Source organism: Balaenoptera borealis (assembly GCF_965194805.1).
Source record: "Balaenoptera borealis genome assembly, chromosome: 5".
In the NCBI taxonomy this organism is placed as follows: Eukaryota; Metazoa; Chordata; class Mammalia; order Artiodactyla; family Balaenopteridae; genus Balaenoptera; species Balaenoptera borealis.
In genome coordinates, this window is record NC_138862.1 from 27,280,901 (window position 1) to 27,299,683 (window position 18,783).

Consider the following 18,783-nt stretch of genomic DNA (forward strand, 5'->3'; position numbering starts at 1 on the left):
TCTCTTTTCACCAAGCAAATTTCTGATTATAATTTCACTTCCTGTAGTAATTTGACTTCTGGCAGGAAATAGTCTGCTGAGAACTTAATTCTCTCCTACTCTTGGCACTTATATTTTTCATTGTTTCCTTGATATTGAATCGTGATGTGCTAGATAGCTATGTTTGCCTCTATAAGTGTATTTTCCACTCCTTGCATCCAGTTCTTTGCCCCAAGTGACTGACTTAAGTGTACCAAATCAATGGGTCCTTTTGTCCACTAGTTTCTTATTGTGTTTGGCCAATGGGAAACCCTAAATTAGATAAGAGGGAGGAATGACTGAGGAGTCAGTATACTTATTCCACCGTCTGCCTATGACTCACTATGACCCTTAACTGAAAGTTACTAATTCTTTTAAGGTGATCTTGCCTATAACACTCTTCACTTCTGGATTCTGATAAGAACTCTACCCATCCACCTTTTATTTGCCCAGAGGTGTTAATAGTCCCATTGTTACTAGGCCTGGGGTATTGCAGTGTCCCCTTGTGACTTCGGTTTGTTCAGTCTTTTTCAAAATATCCTAGTTAGAGTGTGCCTTACTAGAACCATATTGGTTATTAGCTTTACCGTATTTGGTCTTGACTAATACAGTAATTGGTTCAGGTAACAGCTCCAGGAAGCAGATTCTCAAAACAGAATTCTAGAATGAATCACTCATCTATGCAAAGAACACGGGAATAACAACTCCTTGCTAAAGGCAATGGACATGGGTAATTCATAGCAAAGAGTCGCATTATAATTGATCAAATCAAATCATTAGATGAAGCACAGATGGAGGAAGATCAAGGAACTGTGGCACCTAGTAATTACGGCAACGCAAGCGATTATGAGACTGTTAGATTCTCTGGATTTGGTTTATCCTTAGAGACGGAAAAAACAAAAATATAGGAAAAGCAAAAATATGAGCAATAAACAATTATGAATACCTGTGAAGATCCAGAAGCCCTGTTGGCAGTTTTGAAGGAATCCTTCATCTCAAGAATTCATAGGGGATGTAAGACTGAAGATTAACAGGGTTTCATTGTAAACATCAATTAAATACTCAATCTTGCTAAGTATCTCACACTAAAATACGGACCATTGTGGAAAAGAAATAGAATTTTTATGTATAGAATGGTGATACTTACATAATAGGGACAAAAGTGTACTTATCCTGTTTTACCTCAATGCAGAGTCAAATCTGCTCTTCTACATAATATAGTCTGGGACAGTGCCTCTCAATTTTTAATGTACCTGGGAATTCTATTAAAAATGCAGATTCAGGCTCAATAGTTCTGGGGAGTGAGCTGAGGTATGGCCTAAAAATCATCTTTATTCTTTGCCTTGAAAAATTATGCTAATTGAAAATGGCGAACAGGAATTAACAAGCACCGTAAGTATCCTAGTAAGATTTATGTGTGCCAGAGAGTGGGAGATAAATGCTGAAAAAGTTCAGTGGTATGCCACATCATGGTTAGGGGTTCATGGTTAGATAACTCTTCTAAAATATGAGACAAGTTATTCCACCCAACACAATAAAAGGGACACATGGTTTGGTTGGCTTCTTTGAATTTTGGAGGCAATATGCACTACACTTGGTCACCCTTCTTCAGTCCATTTACTTATCCAGACCTGGAAAGGTGCTAATATTGACTTGGATCTTGAATAATAAAGAGCTCTGCAACAAGGCTGGTTTTTGTTCAAGCCACCTTACCACTTGGGTCTAATAACCTAACACATCCAGTGATTTTTTTAAAGTATTTGTGACAGACACAATGTTGTGTGAAACTTCCAAACTCAAATAAGAGAAATCACAGCTCAGGCATCTAGTTTATGAGTGATGCAATGTGCTCCCTATTCTTCCATCAGCTATTTCCATTTGAAAAGCTTCTAAGGCTATTGGGCTCTGGTGGGAAATGAATGCTTGAATTTGTAAAATCCTGTGCTCATGGGAATCAAACAGTCCAGGATAAACTGTATGTTATCTGACTGACCCAATCATAAACCTGGATATGCACAGCAGCATTACTTTATAATATGGAGATGGCATATAGTAGATTGAGCCCAAGCCAGGCTGCTCTGGGAGACACAGTAAACAGCTCAAAGGGATGACTTAGTTTAACATAGTACATGTTTCACTGTTTTACCACCATGGAGAAGGAAAAAGGATGAATGTGGTTTAGGTAAATCTGATTATTATACCAGTACCAGCTAGAAGTGGACAGAAGCTCTCAAGGAAGCCCTGAAAGACAGTGGTTATAGTAGATGTCATGGTGCACTCTCCAGATTATTTCCTCTGGGACTGAGGTGCTCATTTCTCCTGCTTTTGGGAGTCTTGGCAACCAACTGTTTCCAGTTGAGTTCTTGTCTATCTAAGGCTTGCTCTTAGCTGAAGAAAGTCTACCCACCTAAAGTCAAGCCCTCTACCTGGGAACAGCCCAATCCAGTAATTAGTCATGCAGAGGTAGTAAGGCCTACCCCCATGCCTCAATACAGAATATCTCTGAAGAACCATCCCACTTGCAAAGCCATAGAATCAACTAAGGTCTTTGTTGTGACTCTATCACTCTTCAAATTCTCCCTCTGCCTGGTTCTGCTTCTTCACTTCATAGCTTCTGATCTCGAACATGTCCAAATAAATTTCCTGCACACAAATCTTGGAATCTGTTTCCAAAGGTGCCCAATCTGTGACAGTAGGTGTCAAGAGTGGTCTGAGCTGAGGTGCTGGCAGAGTGTAAGGGGACCATAGGATAGGTTGTGAAGTAAACAACAATGTTTACTAACTCAGGCCTTTTAACCAGCCATAGGAGCAGAGTGTTGCAGCTTTTGTTTTTTTAACACCTTTATTGGGGTCTAATTGCTTTACAATGGTGTGTTAGTTTCTGCTTTATAACAGAGTGAATCAGCTATACATATACATATATCCCCATATCTCCTCCCTCTTGCTTCTCCCTCCCACCCTCCCTATCCCACCCCTCTAGGTGGTCACAAAGCACCGAGCTGATCTCCCTGTGCTATGCGGCTGCTTCCCACCAGCTATCTATTTTACATTTGGTAGTGTATATATGTCCATGTCACTCTCTCACTTCATCCAGCTTACTCTTCCCTCTCCCATACTTTTCTGAAATTAGTAAAAAAATTTATAATTCAACTGGGTTGTGTATAAACTAAGTGTAAATGGATAACTGTGTGAATGAAGAAGTTTTCCCCATTGTCTTATTTTACTGTTCATTTCCATCTCCTCTTTGTTATTTCTACTACATAAGAAAATTTGTCAATATGCACATATGTGAATTAAGAAACAAAACCAAAGACCATGGAAAAGGAGGTCATGGCCAGAGGTAAAAACTGAATTGAATTGCAGGATTTGAGTGTCTTTTATTAATCTATGGCATTTCAGAATTACATGTTGTACTATTTTAGAGTGGTTGTTTGACAAGGGCATTTCCAAAAAGTGACACTCCCTCCTGATTTAAATAACATTCTTCTTTCACATTTAAAGATTTATGTTTTAAAAATTCTACTGAATAAAAATGCCAAAAAAACTGCTTTGACATTTAATGATTGCTTGTCTATTATATGCATTTTTGTAATAGTGCCCAGGTCATAAGAATTAATGTATACATCCTTCAAATAAATTCCTTTTAATTCCTGAGGGTTAGTAACAGAAAAAGCTAAGAAAAGACTATTAATATTTATATTTCACCTATCTCATATTAGGTGTAATATTTATATTTCACCTATCTCATATTAGGTGTAATATTTATATTTCACCTATCTCATATTAGGTGTAATTAGGAGCACACATTTCCTAATTCCAGGAATATTATAAGATAAAACAGTGATTCTTAGACGATAAATAGGTTATTTCTTCAAATTTTTGCTGTCAACCAGCAAATTTTGCTTGTTTAAAAGAAGGAAAAGGTAAGAATCTGAAGTAGAAAAGATAAATTCTTTCTTTAAAACTTTATGTTTTAATCAGAAGTTCTTTCATTTTGTTAAATTTTGCTTACCATCCATTTCAAACTCAGAAAACTACTCCTTCAAAATATGTTTTGAAAATGGCTGCTTACAGAGAAGGAACTCAGTTGTTTACAAATTGACCCCAATCCATGAAGAACCTACATTAAGAAAGTAGATACAAATTGTACATAAATAGCAACAGTACAAATTATTTCTTATAATGACCCATTTCGTTAATATGATTATTTGATATTACCTAATAAAATCCTGTAGTTAAGTTCTTGCCACCTTTATCTGTTTGCTCATTAAAGATTGGAGTGGATTATGTTGAATACCTTCCAACAAATAAACAACATTTCATACTGCTGCTCTTGGCACCAGTTTATATGATGACTCGGCAGTTGACAGCCAGTAGTTTTATTAATACTTTCATAGCTATATTTCAACAAAGGAGAGCTTTTGTGATGTATCCCATCAATCACAGTTCCCATGTCACCTTTGTGTTATTTTCCAAGCTATACTTATATTGGGCATTATGAAGTGTGTTGGGTGGAGGCGGGGAGATAAAAGTAAAATAATGAAGAAATGGAAATAGATTATATTGAGAATTCTCTCTAAAATATTACTTTAAAAGGTTCCTTTGTGAGGTATTTTAATGTTCAGATTCACTGGAGGTATTTTTTGTTAAAGAAATTATCTCAACTTTAAGCTTAAATCCATTATTAAGGGATATAGTAAAGGACTTTGCAACAGTAAAATTTCTTTTCTTAACATCTTTATTGGAGTATAATTTCTCTACAAGGTTGTGTTAGTTTCTGCTGTATAACAAAGTAAATCAGCTATACATATACGTATATCCCCATATCTCCTCTCTCTTGCATCTCCCTACCACACTCCTTATCCCACCCCTCTAGGTGGTCACAAAGCACTGAGCTGATCTGCCTGTGCTATGCGGCCGCTTCCCACTAGCTATGTATTTTACATTTGGTAGTGTATATAAGTCCATGCCACTCTCTCACTTTGTCCCAGCTTACCCTTCCCCCTCCCTGTGTCCTCGAGTACATTCTCTACACCTACATCTTTATTCCTGTCCAGCCCCTAGGTTCTTCAGAACAATTTTTTTTTTTTTTTTTTTTTTTTTAGATTCCATATATATGTGTTAGCATACGGTATTTGTTTTCCTCTTTCTGACTGACTTCACTCTGTACGACAGTCTCTAGGTCTATCCACCTCACTACAAATAACTCAATTTCGTTTCCTTTTATGGCTGAGTAATATTCCATTGTATATATGTGCCATATCTTCTTTATCCATTCATCTGTCAATAGACACTTAGGTCGCTTCCATGTCCTGGCTATTGTAAATTGATCTGCAATGAACATTGTGGTACTTGACTCTTTTTGAATTATGGGTTTCTCAGGGTATATGCCCAGTAGTGGGATTGCTGGGTCGTATGGTAGTCCTATCTTTAGTTTTTTAAGGAACCTCCATACTGTTCTCCATTGTGACTCTATCAATTTACATTCCTACCAACAGTGCAAGAGGGTTCCTGTTGCTCCACACCCTCTCCAGCATTTATTGTTTGTAGATTTTTTGATGATGGCCATTCTGACTGGTGTGAGGTGATACCTCATTGTAGTTTTGATTTGCATTTCTCTAATGATTAGTGATGTTGAGCATCCTTTCACGTGTTTGTTGGCAATCTGTATATCTTTGGAGAAATGTCTATTTAGGTCTTCTGCCCATTTTTGGCTAGGATTGTTTGGTATTTTGATATTGAGCTGCATGAGGTGCTTGTAAATTTTGGAGATTAATCCTTTGTCGGTTTCTTCATATGCAAATATTTTCTCCAAATCTGAGGGTTGTCTTTTTTATGGTTTCCTTTGCTGTGCAAAAGCTTTGAAGTTTCATTAGGTCCCATTTGTTTATTTTTGTTTTTATTTCCATTACCGTAGGAGGTGGGTCAAAAAGGATCTTGCTATGATTTATGTCATAGAATGTTCTGCCTATGTTTTCCTACAAAAGTTTTATAGTGTCTGGACTTACGTTTAGGTCTTTAATACATTTTGAGTTTATTTTTGTGTATGCTGTTAGGGAGTGTTCTAATTTCATTCTTTTATATGTAGCTGTCCAGTTTTCCCAGCACCACTTATTGAAGAGGCTCTCTTTTCTCCACTGTATATTCTTGCCTCCTTTATCAAAAGGTAAAGTGACCATATGTGCATGGGTTTATCTCTGTGCTTTCTGTGTTGTCCCACTGATCTATATTTCTGTTTTTATATTTCTGTTTTCTATATTACTATCTTTATTACTGTAGCTTTACAGTATAGTCTGAAGTCAGGGAGCCTGATTCCTCCAGCTCCGTTTTTCTTTCTCAATATTGCTTTGGCTATTTGGGGTCTTTTGTGTTTCCATACATATTGTGAAATTTTTTGTTCTAGTTCTGTGAAAAATGCCATTGGTAGTTTGATAGGGATTGTGTTGAATCTGTAGATTGCTTTGGATAGTATAGTCATTTTCACAATGTTGATTCTTCCAATCCAAGAACATGGTGTATCTCTCCAACTCTTTGTATTATCTTTAATTTCTTTCATCAGTGTCTTATTCTTTTCTGCATACAGGTCTTTTGTCTCCTTAGGTAGGTTTATCTCTAGGTATTTTATTCTTTTTGTTGCAATGGTAAATAGGAGTGTTTCCTTAATTTCACTTTCAGATTTTTCATCATTAGTGTATAGGAATGCAAGAGATTTCTGTGCATTAATTTTGTATCCTGCTACTTTACCAAATTCATTGATTAGCTCTAGTAGTTTTCTGGTAGCATCTTTAGGATTCTCTGTGTATACTATCATGTCATCTGCAGTGACAGCTTTACTTCTTCTTTTCTGACTTATATTCCTTTTATTTCTTTGTCTTCTCTGATTGCTGTAGCTAAAACTTCCAAAACTGTGTTGAATAATAGTGGCGAGAGTGGACAACCTTTTCTTGTTCCTGATCTTAGTGGAAATGGTTTCAGGTTTTCACCATTGAGAACGATGTTGCCTGTGGGTTTGTCATATATGGCCTTTTATATGTTGAGGTAAGTTTTCTCTGTGCCTACTTTCTGGAGGGAGTTTATCATAAACGGGTTTTGAATTTTGTTGAAAGCTTTTTCTGCATCTATTCAGATGATCATATGGTTTTTCTCCTTCAATTTGTTATTATGGTGTATCACATTGATTGTTTTGCGTATATTGAAGAATCTTTGCATTCCTGGGATAAAACCCACTTGATCATGGAGCAGGATCATTTTAATGTGCTGTTGGATTTTGTTTGCTAGTAGTTTGCTGAGGATTTTTACATCTGTGTTCATCAGAGATATTGCCCTGTAGTTTTCTTTCTTTGTGACATCTTTGTCTGGTTTTGGTATCAGGGTAATGGTGGCCTTGTAGAATGAGTTTGGGAGTATTCCTCACTGTGCTATATTTTGGAAGAGTGTGAGAAGGATAGGTGTTAACTCTTCTGTAAATGTTTGATAGAATTTACCTGTGAAGCCATCTGGTCCTGGGCTTTTGTTTGTTGGAAGATTTTTAATCACAGTCTGAATTTCAGTGCTGGTGATTGGTGTGTTTATATTTTCTATTTCTTCCTGGTTCAGTCTCGGAAGGTTGTGCATTTCTAAGAATTTGGCCATTTCTTCCATATTGTCCATTTTATTGGCATATAATTGCTTGTAGTAATCTCTCATTAACCTTTGTATTTCTGCAGTGTCAGTTGTTGCTTCTTTTTCATTTCTAATTCTATTGATTTAAATGTTTTCTCTTTTTTTCTTGATGAGTCTGGCTAATGGTTAATCAATTTTGTTTATCTTCTCAAAGAACCAGTTTTTAGATTTATTGATCTTTGCTATTGTTTCCTTCATTTATTTCTGATCTGATCTTTTTGATGTCTTTCCTTCTGCTAATTTTGGGGTTATTTTTTTCTTCTTTCTCTAATTGCTGTAGGTGTTAGGTTAAGTTGTTTATTTGAGGTGTTTCTTGTTTCTTGAGGCAGGATTGTATTGCTATAAAATTCCCTCTTAGAACTGCTTTTGTTGCATCCATAGGTTTTGGGTCATCATGTTTTTATTGTTATTTGTTTCTAAGTATTTTTTTATTTCCTCTTTGATTTCTTCAGTTATCTCTTGGTTATTTAGTAGTGTATTGTTTAGCCTCCATGTGTTTGTATTTTTTACAGGTTTTTTCCTGTAACTGATATCTAGTCCCATAGCGTTTTTGTCAGAAAAGATACTTGATGCAATTTCAATTTTCTTAAAGTTACCAAGGCTTGATTTGTGACCCAAGATGTGATCGGTCCTCGAGACTGTTCCATGTGCACTTGAGAAGAAAGCGTATTCTGTTGATTTTGGATGGAATGTCCTATAAATATCAATTAAGTCCATCTTGTTTAATGTATCATTTAAAGCTTGTGTTTCCTTATTTATTTTCATTTTGGATGCTCTGTCCATTGGTGAAAGTGGGGTGTTAAGGTCCCCTACTATGATTATATTACTCTCGTTTTCCCCTTTTGTGGCTGTTAACATTTGCCTATGTATTGAGGTGCTCCTATGTTGGGTGCATAAATATTTACAATTATTATATCTTTTTCTTAGATAGATCCTTTGATCATTATGTAGTTTCCTTCTTTGTCTCTAATAATAGTCTTTATTTTAAAGTCTATTTTGTCTGATATGAGAATTGCTACTCCAGCTTTCTTTCGATTTCCATTTGCATGGAATTTTTTCCATCCCCTCACTTTCAGTCTGTATTTGTCCATAAGTCTGAAGTGGGTCTCTTATAGACAGCATATATACAGGTCTTGTTTCTGTATTCATTCAGCCAGTCTATTTCTTTCGGTTGGTGCATTTAATCCATTTACATTTAAGGTAATTTTCGATATGTATGTTCCTATTACCATTTTCTTATTTGTTTTGGGTTTGTCATTGTAGGTCTTTTCCTTCTCTTGTGTTTCCTGCCTAGAGAAGTTCCTTTAGCATTTGTTGTAAAGCTGGTTTGGTGGTGCTGAATTCCCTTAGCTTTTGCTTGTCTGTAAAGTTTTAATTTCTCTGTCAAATCTGAGTGAGATCCTTGCTGGGTAGAGTAATCTTGGTTGTAGTTTTTTCCCTTTCATCACTTTAAATATGTCCTGCCACTCCCTTCTGGCTTGCAGATTTTCTGCTGAAAGATCAGCTGGTAACCTGATGGGGATTCCCTTGTATGTTATTTGTTGTTTTTCTGTTGCTGCTTTTAATATGTTTTCTTTGTATTTAATTTTTGATAGTTTGATTAATATGTGTCTTGGAGTGTTTCTCCTTGGATTTATCCTGTATGGGACTCTCTGTTCTTCCTGGACTTGATTGACTATTTCCTTTCCCATATTTGGGAAGTTTTCAACTATAATCACTTCAAATATTTTTTCAGTCCCTTTATTTTGTCTTCTTCTTCTGGGACCTCTTTAATTTGGATGTTGTTGCATTTATTGTTTTCCCAGAAGTCTCTGAGACTGTCCTCAAATCTTTTCATTCTTTTTTCTTGATTCTGCTCTGAGGTTGTTATTTCCACTATTTTATCTTCCAGGTCACTTCTCTGTTCTTCTGCCTCAGTTATTCTGCTATTGACCCCTTCTAGAGAGTTTTTAATTTCATTTATTGTGTTGTTCATCACTGTTTGTTTGCTCTTTAGTTCTTCTAGGTCCTTGTTAAACGTTTCTTTTATCTTTTCCATTCTAATTCCAAGATTTTGGATCATCTTTACTATCACTATTCTGAATTCTTTTCAGGTAGACTGCCTATTTCCTCTTCATTTGTTTGGTCTGGTGGGTTTTTACCTTGCTTCTTCATCTGCTCTCTGTTTTTCTGTCTTCTCATTTTGCTTATCTTACTGTGTTTGGTGTCTCCTTTTGGCAGGCTGCATGTTCGTAGATCCTGTTGTTTTTGGTGTCTGCCCCCAGTTGCTAAGGTTGGTTCAGTGGTTTGTGTAGGCTTCCTGGTGGATGGGACTAGTGCCTGTGTTCTGTGGATGAGGCTGGATCTTGTCTTTCTGGTGGGCAAGACCACATCCGGTTGTGTGTTTTGGCATGTCTGTGACCTTTTTATGATTTTAGGCAGCCTCTCTGCCAATGGTTGGGATTATGTTCCTGGCTTGTTAGTTGTTTAGCATAGGGTGTCCAGCACTGTAGCTTGCTAGTCATTGAGTGGAGCTGTGTCTTAGCACTGAGCTGCAGATCTCTGCTAGAGCTTTTGCCATTTGATAGTATGTGCAACCGGAAGGTCTCTGCTAGACCAGTGTCCTGAACTCGCCTCAAAGGCATGGGCCTTACAGTCCCACCTCAAAGGCATGGGCCTGACACTCGGCTGGAGCACCAAAACCCTGTCTGCCACACAGCTCAGAAGAAAAGGGAGAAAAAAAGAAAAAAGATAAAATAAAAATGTTATTAAAATAAAAAGTTACTAAAAATAAAAAATTAAAAGTAATAAAAAAAGAAAAAAAGAGAAAGGAGAGAGCAACCAAACCAAAAAACAAATCCACCAATGATAACAAGTGCTAAGAACAACACTAAAAAATAAATAAATAAAGAAAGAAACATGGATATACATAACCCTAGGAAAAATGGTAAAAGCAAAGCTATACTGACAAAATCACACAAAGAAGCATACACAAACACACTCACAAAAAGAGAAAAAGGAAAAAAATACATATAACTATAAAAAAAAAGGAAGAAAGCAACCAAATCAATAAACAAATCTACCAATGATAATAAACTCTAAATACTAAACTAAGATAAACATAAAACCAGAAACAAATTAGATGCAGAAAGCAAACGCCAAGGCTACAGTTGCTCCCAAAGTCCACCGCCTCTGTGTGTGGGTGGAATTTGGGATGATTTGTTGTCTGTTCAGGTGTTCCACAGATGCAGGGTACATCAAGTTGATTGTGGAGATTTAATCCACTGCTCCTGAGGCTGCTGGGAGAGATTTCCCTTTCTCTTCTTTGTTCGCACAGCTCCTGGGCTTCAGCTTTGTATTTGGCCCTGCCTCTGTGTGTAGGTCGCCTGAGGGCATCTGTTCTTTGCTCAGACAGGAGGAGGTTAAAGGAGCAGCTGATTACAGGGCTCTGGCTCCCTCAGGCCTGGGAGATAAAAGGGTACGGAATGCAGGGCGAGCTTGTGGCGGCAGAGGCCGGAGTGACGTTGCACCAGCCTGAGGCTTGCCATGTATTCTCCTGGGGAAGCTGTCCCCGGATCACGGGACCCTGGCAGTGGCGGGCTGCACAGGCTCCCATGAGGAGAGGTGTGGATAGTGACCTGTGCTTGCACACAGGCTTTTTGGTGGCTGCAGCAGTAGTTTTAGGGTTTCGTGCCCGTTTCTGGTGTCTGCGCTGATAGCCACAGCTTGTACCCATCTCTGGAGCTCATTTAGGTGGTGCTCTGAATCCCCTCTCCTCGCACACCCCGAAACAATGGTCTCTTGCCTCTTAGGTAGTTCCCAACTTTCTCCTGGACTCCCTTCCCACTAGCTGTGATGCACTAGCCCCCTTCAGGCTGTGTTCACACAGCCAACACCAGTCTTGTCCCTGGGATCTGACCTCCAAAGCCCGAGCCTCAGCTCCCAGCTCCACTCGCCCAGGCGGGTGAGCAGACAAGCCTCTCAGGCTAGTGAGCATTGGTTGGCACCAATCCTCTGTGCAGGAATCTCTCTGCCTTGCCCTCTGCACCCCTATTGCTGCACTCTCCTCCTTGGCTCTGAATCTTCCCTCCCACCACCCCCTGTCTCCGCCAGTGAAGGGGCTTCCTAGTGTGTGGAACTTTTCCTTCTTCACAGTTCCCTCCCTGTGGCACAGGTCCTATCCCTATTCTTTTGTCTCCGTTTTTTCTTTTTCTTTTGCCCTACCCAGGTATGTGGGGAATTTCTTCCCTTTTGGGAAGTCTGAGGTCTTCTGCCAGAGTTCAGTAGGTGTTCTGTAGGAGTTGTTCCACATGTAGATGTATTTCTGATGTATCTCCATGTCTTACTCCTCCACCATCTTGAATGTCTCCTCGCTACAGTAAAATTTATCTCCAAATGTTCTTCTAAAGTCTTAGAAGGTACACCTTTGATAATTTATTACCTTATTATGTTTTACTGTTATATTCATCTTACATCAAATTTATTATATTAGTGCTATGATTTATACTTGCTATGTTTATAGAACTTTAGAGATTTTTCTAAAATCGATATGGCTAGTACATTTTATGTGGCTGCAAGCATAATTTTTAAATTGCAAATATTTTAAAGGCTTTAGAGATTTGTATAATATATCCTTGCTTTATGAAATAAAGTTCAATATGGATGAATAATTCAATCTATCTCTAAAAGTCTTCATTATTTAAAAATAAAAGAAGAAAATAAATAAGCATATAAATTTTAAATTTAGAGAGTTAATACTTAGGAGGAAGTGAGTAATAAAGATAACAATAGAATCAGAAAACAACAAGGAATATAATTATAAATCTAAGTAAATTTTTAATTGTAAGTGAAGAAGTTCAAAAGTTGGTTCTAAAAAAAAAGTCAGTTAAACGTACATTTGCAATCAGGTATAAAAGAGCAAAAGCAATTCACTACCCTACTCCTCAAATATTTGAAAATGAAGAGGGTGTATGAAAACTGAAGAGATTAAAAATATACACTTGACAATTTCCTTGAATTGGATAGGTTATGAATAAATATGTATTATTAACATGAAGCCAAAAAGGAATAGATAACTAAATATAACAATAAACTTTATGTCAAAAATCTACCTTCCTAGAAGTTTCTGGGCCTAGACAGTGTTGGAGAATATTATATTCAAACTTTCATTGCAGTGCTTTCTAAATTGTTTTAAACATACACACACACACACACACACACAATGGAGAGGTTTCAAATGGCTTTTACAAAGCTAGCATAACCTAATATTAAAGCCTGTCAAATCCTGTCCAAAGTAAGAAAACTCAATAATCACACTTAAAGAGAATAGAATAATCCTAAATACTTCTGACCTCAACATATATTTCACTTCCTCTGAAAGCATTCCCTGAGATAACTGTGTGTAACTATTTGTAAAAATGTTTTTAAAAAGCATTATCCTGAGTATGTAAAAATAGCTGCATGAAACATATAAAAATTAAAATATATATTCATGCAAAAATTTAAAAAGCATATGGAGCATGCAAAGTATGTAATGTATGTATTTATATGTATGAAAAGCCAAAATACTAACATTTGATTTATCTGTAAGGTGGGATTACACATGATTTCCTTTTCCATTCATGTTGGAAATACTTTGTAATTCTTACTATTTCTGTTGTGCTAAAAGTACATAAGTAAATAACTCATATTATATTTATGATGTTCATCTTATGGAAGAATATATTCCAGAGTGTTACATGATCCCTAGGAACTCATGATGGTAAAAATTATTGCCCATGAGTTAGGTTTTGTTTTTGTTCTTGTGTTGTGCTTTGCCTCCCTGAGGAAGACTCACTACTAACCGGGCCTTCTAAAAACTCTTTGTACTACTTATGTGCCTCAGAGTACCTGCAAGGGAGAGGGAAGATCTACTAGGAGAAAATGGAATTACCAGTCACCCAAGGGGGTGGATGCCAACACAGGAGGTCCTGATCATGTCACCCTCTGGCTGCTCATTGACAGTTACAGCCAACAAGTGTGTTTTCAGCCTCCACTGACTGTTTAGGGAATGACTCACTGACAGCTCTTTGATTTCACCCTCCCTTACTCCTTACTATTTCCACTTGATGTTATTTTTTTCAGTTTTAAGATCTTACTATTTTTATTTAAATTGCTAACACATACATATGGTAAAAATGAAAATAAATCAGAAGTTACCAAGTGACATATTATGTAAAAGAAAGTTGTCCTCCTTGCCCTGTCTCTTAGTCCATTATACTTCTCAGTGGCAGCCTTGCTTTCCAGTTTTCTATATATCATTCCAGAGATGTTCTCTGCACATCCAAGAATGTAATTTTCTGAGAAAATTAATGTTAGAATGTTATCACACTATTTGACATATTTTTAAAAATTTAACAACATATATTGGAGGTTTTCCCATATTAGGTCATGTAGAATTGCCCGACTTTTAGTAATGACTGCCTTATTAAATGGCTACACAGTAATAAATTTAACTAGTTCTTTATGATAGACATTTAGAAAAAATGAACAAAGGATGTGAAAAAGAATCCAATGTCATTAAATAAAGGAAAATAGGTCAAACACTCATGATGAGAGAAAATATACTGTGCTAATGTGGGTATGTGTATGTCTGGTGGATTGACAAGTACTCTCATGTATTGTTGGTAGAAATATAAATAGATGAACCTTTTATAGATGTTTTGACCATAGTTAAAGTGATTTTAACTTTTAACCCAACACCTCCATTTTAAACATATAGTTTTGAGAAAAACTTACACAGGAACTTTATAAATGGTTATGCAATGCAGGATAATTTATAAGACAAAGGATTGAAACCATTTTCAATGGTTTTTAGACTATATTTTCAGGCCAAATGATAGAGGAAGGGAAAGAGAAGCTAAAGAAGACAACACAAGTTTCTAGTTAGTCACTTTTGCTTGGTGAAGACATTTATGATAAGAGAGCTTGACAGAGCAGAATGTCGGCAATGCAAAAGAAACAGTTTGGATTAGATTGCAGGAGAATTTCTCTATGCTTTCTTATTTCCTTAGAAATCTATCAGCTGCCATCTATGACATAAATCACAGGAAGATCCTTTTTGACCACCTCCTATAGAAATGGAAATAAAAACAAAAATAAACAAATGGGACCTAATGAAACTTAAAATCTTTTGCACAGCAAAGGAAACCATAAAAAAGACAAAAAGACAACCCTCAGAATGGGAGAAAATATTAGGAAATGAAGCAACTGACAAAAGATTAATCTCCAAAGTTTACAAGCAGCTCATGCAGCTCAAAATCAAAAAACCAAACAACCCAAGCCAAAAATGGGCAGAAGACCTAAATAGACATTTCTCCAAAGAAGATATACAGATTGCCAACAAACACATGAAAGAATGCTCAACATCATTAATCATTAGAGAAATGCAAATCAAAACTACAATGAGATATCATCTCACACCAGTCAGAATGTCCATCATCAAAAACTCTACAAACAATGAATGCTGGAGAGGGTGTGGAGAATAGGGAACCCTCTTGCACTGTTGGTGGGAATATCAATTGATACAGCCACTATGGAGGACAGTACGGAGGTGCCTTAAAAACTAAAAATAGAACTACCATACGACCCATCAATCCCACTACTGGCATATACCCTGAGAAAGCCATAATTCAAAAAGAGTCATGTACCGCAATGTTCATTTCAGCTCTATACAATAGCCAGGACATGGCAGCAACCTAAGTGTCCATGGACAGATGAATGTATAAAGAAGATGTGGCACATATATACACTGGAATATTAGCCATAAAAAGAAACGAAATTGAGTTATTTGTAGTGAGGTGGATGGACCTAGAGTCTGTCATACAGAGTGAAATGAATCAGAAGGAGAAAAATAAATACCGTAAGCTAACACATGTATATGGAATCTAAAAAAAAAAAGGTTCTAGTGAAACTAGGGCAGGACAGGAATCAAGATGCAGACATAGAGAATGGATTTGAGGAAATGGGGTGGCGAAGGGGGAAGGTGGGATGAAGTGAGAGAGTAGCATTGACATATATACACTACCAAATGTAAACTAGATAGCTAGTGGGAAGCAGCTGCATAGCACAGGGAGATCAGCTCGGTGTTTAGTGACCACCTAGAGGGGTGGGATAGGGAGGGTGGGAGGGAGACGCAAGAGGGAGGATATATGGGGATATATGTATATGTAAAGCTGATTCACTTTGTTATAAAGCAGAACCTAACACACCATTGTAAAGCATTATACTCCAATAAAGATGTTAAAAAAAAATCTATCAGTTGCCAAATGTATATTAACCTAGCTAGTATGGGTGTATGTGCACCTGACATTATTTCTCACCCAGAGAACTGGAAGATCTTCCCTTTGGATAACTTGTAGTCATATTGGACACAATATTTATTAAAAAAAAATAAAGGTCATTAAAAGAAAGTAAGAAAGAGAAGCTACTCTTGAAAATCTACTCACTTTTGTCATTAGTCTGGCATTGGCAAACTGCCTAACTCCCAAAGACTGCCACCAAGAGGGCCTATTCCAAATCTGATGGTCCCTTAATTCTAGGAAACTGATTCCTGTTGGAAAACCCACTCTCCTGGGATTCCCAGTCTTGTTCCTCCTTTGCCTCTCATGACCTGTGTGACATAGGGCAACTCTCTCAACTTCTTAGGGTCACCTCTAAAATGAAGCCTAGATAATTACTAACTTCTTCTAGATTCTGCCTTCTTCTTGCTTCTGGTTTCTCATTTCTTTACAAGTCCTGAGGGGATACTAGCAGTAGTCAGCATTCTAAAAGCAGGATTTGGTAATTATATCCACTGTGTAAGCAGAGGTTGGCTGTACTGAAACATATGCCCTCGTGCTATTTAAAGCTGTATGCATCAAAGTGCTATTTTTCAAAACTTGAGATGATGTTTTCTGCACGCCTATGGATTCTAGATAGAATAGAAACACTAAAATATGATTACTTCAACACACATTTTACTTCAGCTTAAAGTCATTAAATGTTTACTATTTTCATTTATAAATAAACCAATATCCCACATAAATGACATTTATCCTTGTGTTATCCTTGTGTCAGTTTGATCTAAAAAGCTGTTTTGAGGGAAAGCTGTAGAATTGGGCAGATTACACAGTAGATATCCACTTACTGGAGAACTCAGAACCATCTCAGGAGCTTTCTGTGACAGTGCAGGCTGATTGTGTTTTTTGTACATCCCTCTATTCCATTCAATGTTGGTTGTTTGCTGGCCAAATTTCAAATAGATGTTTAGGTTCAAACCAGGTCTCATTTAAGTTTGCTATGTCCCCAGGCAATTTAATTGTACTTTCACAGATTCAGGCTTTGTGTACTGAAATTTCAGACAATTATTTATATCATAATAGATCACTATTATGAAACAGTCTATGTTATAGGCAGGACACAGTGTACAGAACATTATATTAGGGAGAAGTACTCCTCACTGCTCATGACCATCACAAAAGAATTTAAAACAGGAATTAAATGGGCAGCACGATATATAGAAAGAAGATAAGAAAGGATGAAACATTTTTTTCTCTTTTTATTTTCTATTGCTTTGAAATGAGTTCGACTTGAAGAATAAGTGAAAAATAACTGTATATAAATTAACCAAAAGGCTTAGAGTTTTAGTAAATACATATCTATCTTTCATAAACATCCTATGGATTAACAACATGGTCCTTTATTTTGTTCTGGTTTTGATTTTCTGGGAGGGATGTTTGCTGCATCTTTATGTTATCTTCAATCTGGGATTCTAATAAATTTGGGTGCATGAGGAGACACAATATGTCTCCATCCCAGCGTGTTCTGCTGACTGTGTATATTTGGCCCTTTGGGTGCATATGACACCTGAATGCAGACACACAGCTGAGAAGCAGCAAGCAGAGCAGACAATGTGCCACAGACAGGACTGGAGTCACTTCTGGGCACTCTTCATTCATGTGGCAGTGTGCAGGTTTTATGTTCATGTTCAATAACTCACATGCTGTTATGTAACTGCACATGTATGCTTTTGGGTGCATGTATGTACATGTATGTGTCTATCTGAAAAGGTAGTAAACTTGAAGAGGGAAGCAACTACGATTTCTATCTTTTTGTACAATTCCCTGACATTGGTACCTGGTATTGAAAAGGGATAGGGCAGGGATTTGTAGTCCCCCCCTGGCCCCCCCAAAAAGATTTAATTATTCATGGTGTGATTATCCAATTCATGCCTCAAATTTTTCAGAACTCCAACATCATCATTTATTCAACAGACATGTATTTAGTCTTTACTATGGGCCAATCACTGCCCTGGACACTAGGAATATTGCTGTGAACAAAATAGAAGCATATAAGGAGCATATACTTTAGTATAATATCACTAATAAAACATTATTTTCTCTGTCCCTATCTAAACATACTTCTAATATTCCTAAATCTCTAGCCAAATGTATTAAATACTTTATGATTAGTCAGTAATCACAGGATTCTGTGCTTGGTGCTCTTCATATTACAAATACAAAACATGGTCTTTATAATTAAGTATTTATAATCAAGTAATACACTGATTTGAAAAGATACATGTACTCAATGTTCATAGCAGCATTATTTATTATTGCCAAGATATAGAAGCAACCTTAGTGTCCAACAACAGATGAATGGGTAAAGAAGATGTGGTATATATACACAATGAAATATTACTCAGCCAAAAAAAGAATGAAATTCTGCCATTTGCAACAATGTGGATGGACTTAGTGGGTATTATGCTTAATGAAATAAGTCAGACAGAGAAAGACAAATACTCTATAATAGATTTACTTTAACTGAGTAAAATAATCTTAAAGATTATATGGAAGACTAAACACTTTAATCAAGAAAAGTATCATAAGGAAGATCAACAAAGGGAAACTTGCCTTTCCAGATATCAGATCATACACTTATGACACTGTAATAAAAATAGTAGGAATTAATATAGGAATAAATGAATAGATCACAACAGAATAAAGAATCTAGTAATTGTCTCCACTATCAACAAAAATTTAATACCATATTCTTAAATAATTATAGTAGTAATTCAATATAGTTGAAAGAAGACAAACTATTTAA

The 18,783-nt window shown here is 36.6% G+C and overlaps 1 protein-coding gene across 5 annotated transcripts in view; it reads left to right on the forward strand.

The window, feature by feature from the left end:
- Nucleotides 1-18,783, forward strand: part of LOC309628702 (uncharacterized protein) — a 701,358-nt gene that overhangs the window by 479,088 nt on the left and 203,487 nt on the right. The window lies entirely within an intron of this gene.